Source organism: Prionailurus viverrinus, chromosome D4 (assembly GCF_022837055.1).
Source record: "Prionailurus viverrinus isolate Anna chromosome D4, UM_Priviv_1.0, whole genome shotgun sequence".
NCBI lineage: Eukaryota > Metazoa > Chordata > Mammalia > Carnivora > Felidae > Prionailurus > Prionailurus viverrinus.
The window spans coordinates 39,241,824-39,246,186 of record NC_062573.1 but is presented as its reverse complement, the minus strand read 5'-3'; positions in this window follow the sequence as shown (position 1 = coordinate 39,246,186).

Here is a 4,363-nt window from a genome sequence, read left to right as displayed (position 1 = left end):
CTTCAGTGGAACTTACCATCAGGAGCCCCAGGGGTGAGGAAGAAACCAGCGCATTACAGATGTCAGAATAGCTGATTGAAAAGGACCAGCATCCATGCCATGAAAAATAGTTGAGTTCCTGAAGTAATTTGCCCTGTGGAAGAGTCCATCATTGGGCATCACAATAAGTAAGATAGCATGGCCAAGTTGCGTAACTCACTTTAAATTATGTCAAAGTCAGGGGCGCCTGGGTGGCTCAGTTGGTTAGGCGTCTGACTTCAGCCAGGTCACGATCTCGCAGTCCGTGAGTTCGAGCCCCGCGTCAGGCTCTGGGCTGATGGCTCAGAGCCTGGAGCCTGCTTCCGATTCTGTGTCTCCCTCTCTCTCTGCCCCTCCCCCGTTCATGCTCTGTTTCTCTCTGTCTCAAAAATAAATAAACATTAAAAAAAAAATTATGTCAAAGTCAAAACTATCCTAACTTCAACAGGGGAATCGAGGGATACCATAATACTGTTCTCATATTTCCTCTTGCTAATTGATTAAAAAAACCAGAAGCAGTATCACAAAATGAGACTATTGCCTTCAGCTCAATTCAGTATGAATGATGAAAACTTAGTTAGGGTGCCATTTTGTCTTGGAGCAGGCTTCTATTTTCCTTGACCCATGGAAGCTGTTTCCATTTCTCTGGCTCTTGCTTTGTTTCTGGATGCTTTGTTTCTAGATCCATGACTTAGGTTCCCTGCCAATGCTTTCTCTCACCTCTGTACCCTGCCCTGTTTGTTCAGTGTCTTCTCGAAAATGAAGCCTTTTCTTACCTCCACCAATAAAACTGCTTTTTCTTTTCCCAAAATTTTCAGCACATCTTTTTCATACCTTTCTTATGCCCACTCTGATATTTTGCTTTCTATTTTGTGCTGAGTTTGCACTATGTAAAGTCAAAGAGTACCATGTATCCAGTGAGATCCCTGAAAAACAGGGAGGTTTTTCATTCATCATTGTTTGGACGGTATCTGGTACATGGTAAGTGTCTAATAAGTATTGATATTAGATAGCAATGATGTTAGAATTCTAATTTAGAAATAAACAAATTTCTCCCTGAGACTCTCTCTCTCAGCTCTTTAACTGGAAATATTCACATTGCAGGTGTCTCTGAGAGTAGTTACCCCTTTGGATCCAATTAACGTTTAGCTTTTGCTTGCAAGAACAATTCAGTCCTGAAAGTAGTATCAGCCATAAACATGAGATACAAAAATTAACTTTTTTTTTTAACAATTCATTTCCCCCATGGGAAGCAAACAGGTAGAAAAGTAAATGAAATTAGCATTCTTATCTTCTCTCCCAGCATAGATCTTAAGGCAGTCTGGATGAGTTTGCAAGATTAACACGCTGGAATTTCACATAAGAATTGTTCGCAGCTCCATGGATGAGTTTAAATGTAATTCAGAAATATCATGAAGGAATTTAATTTCCTAAAAATGAGCACAGACATTGCAAGGATTAGAATGCAAAATACCACCAAGTTCCACCAAGTTGCTGGAACTGACCTTGCTATACACAAATATTCTGTAATTCAGTATGTACCGGTTATTTTTCTATCCGAGGCAGTACCTAGTTTAATTTTTTTCTCTACACCCTGAAAATTTGTGGTCTCTTAATTTAGAGAAAAGGAGTATGCTGCTGGGACCTCCCTCTTTGAGTAGCTTTATTCCAAAGGGGACACATTTCCCTGGCCTTGAGATCCACAATCTTATTCCTACTTAGCAGGAACAGATAAAATCCAAGTCCAGTGGAATCTAAAAGGAAATATATTTTGGGACTTTGCAAATTGTTCGGTTTAGATTCCTAATTCCTTTAATAATCATGATGCAGGTATGAATGATGAACATTTCTGAGTGTGTACTATGTCTCAGGTACAATGCTGGTATTTAGCCTACATTAGTTCCCTGACGATCAGTAGACATTGCCATGTAAAGTAAGTTCTGTCACTTTTATCATTCTTGAAAATGAATAAGAAGAAAAGATCTAGGATACCTCACTCTGTCTCTGATCATCCTCTAGCTTACATCCTTGGCTGCAAATCATTTTGTAACTATAAAACTGAGGGCAAATTAGTCCACAGCATTAACTGTACTTATATTTTAATCAGTGTGCCTCACTGGTGGTGTCGTAAGGACTTGAAACATGGGTAAAATTCTCGAATGGAAGTGCTTTTGTTTTCTTTTTTCTTTTTTAATTTTTTTAACGTTTATTCATTTTTGAGAGGCAGAGAGAGACAGAGCATGTGCGGGAAAGGGGCAGAGAGAGAGGGAGACACAGAATCTGAAACAGGCTCCAGGCTCTGAGCTGCCAGCACAGAGCCCGACGCGGGGTTCGAACTCACGAACTGTGAGATCATGACCTAAGCTGAAGTCAGACTCTCAACCGACTCAGCCACACAGGCACCCCAATGTTTTCTAATACATTATATTTGCTGTCACCAAATTCATACTATATATTTTTGTCATTTATATGATGCACGAGACTAACTAAATTGCTGGCCTTTAGGAAATAAAAGTAAATAAAGCATGAGGGAAATAAGAATGAAACAATTGAAAATGTTTTCATCAATGATATAATAGGATGGTAATGAAATGAGTTGAACCGTGTGGTTTAGTCTTTACTGAGCTGCACACTTAGTGTGGGTGGCTCTGAGCTTCAGCTTCCTCATCTGCAAAATTAAGAGGATTGAATTCCATTTTCTTTAATATCCATTAATTTAAAGTATTACATGGTACTAGGGGACCAAAAGAAAGAAACTAATTTTTCATAAGACTCGAACAAAGTGGAATGAGTCAGTGTTGATGTCTCCTGAATATTTTGACACAGGGAAGAACAAGTCATTTATTTTTGGTTTTCTCCTTTCAGCGTAACATTGATATTTTACACTCTAATCAAAGAGTAGTTAGTACACTTGATCTCAAACATGTATTGAAAACACAAATCCAGAAAATGGGGAGAGCAAGCCATCGAAAGATACGTAGACTTAGGTTGATGCCTGCTACCTATAATTCAAGGAGGATGCTGTATTAAACACTAGAAAGGAGGTTCTCTGGAGTTTTTGCAAGATTCAGAAAACCTGGCCTTCTGTACAAAACAAATCAAGTACTCTACTCAGTCACTAAGTCTATGAATGTTGGTATCTTGTGAGACTCAACCAATATGAGAACGATTCATTTGCAGTATTTGTGTGGGACAGTGGAGCAGTCTAACTTGATAACTGCCTTCTCTTTGCACAGCCTTGGCAGGAAATTTCTACTTTGTACAGCTAATGGTAGAAAGTTAAGCACCAGAAGGGGTGGAAACCATTCTTCCCTTTGGTTTTGTAAATCCTTTAGTTTAAAACCATCAAGTAGTATTTTTAAAGACAAAGTTCACCATATGCAATTACTTTATAGACTCAGAGCTCAGAAATCTGTCATTTTCAGTTACTCAAACACTGTGGAAATAAAAAAACGTAGTAAGCACAATGTTTTCTGAGCCACAGAGAGATAATGCATACATTAATACCCAGTCTAACAAACAAAACATGGATTTTTAGTTCAGCCAACATTAAAAACAATAGAGTAGAGATGACTGCTGGACACATTGTTTTATAACATCAGTATGTAAACACTTACTATTTGGCATCTGTTGTCCTAAGTGCTATATCACTATCATGAAATGGAATTATTTAATAAATTATTACCATGAATTATTACTTATTTCCATTTCATAGATGATGAACCTGAGGCTCTGAAAGATTATGTAACTTACCCCAAGTCACACAGCTATAAATGATATTGCCAGGATTTAATCTCAGGCAATTTTAGTATAGAACTCATACTTGAAGCTATGACATTTTATCACTGTTCTGACAGTGGAAAAGTGTGATAATAAGTAGCCTAAAAATACAGATGACATAGGAAATAAAAATGATCATTAATTGTGGAACAAATAGAAGTATAAATGTTTTATCTATTAGCATATTTACTATCGCTATTATTAATTGGTCCAGCAAATTATTTTACACTGGTGTTTCTGTAATTTGTGCATGGCAGGGCACATTTACTTAATTTACTGACCATAATTTTTCTCATATATAAATGTGGGATGTTTTCATTGTGAGAGATGCTGTGATAATGTAATGGTTGTAAAGGGCCTAGTACAAAGTCTGGAATATTCGGAACACTCAATACACATTAGCTACTATTAGTAGTCATTAATGACAATGTAATATAGCATGTGCTCAGATTCTGGTATTTAGATTCCAGTGGATCATACCACATTTTTTTTGCCTGATGCTTATGTCAATCAAAATGTTTCTAATGTACTTTGTAATTGTTTTATATATAAATGAAGGTACACC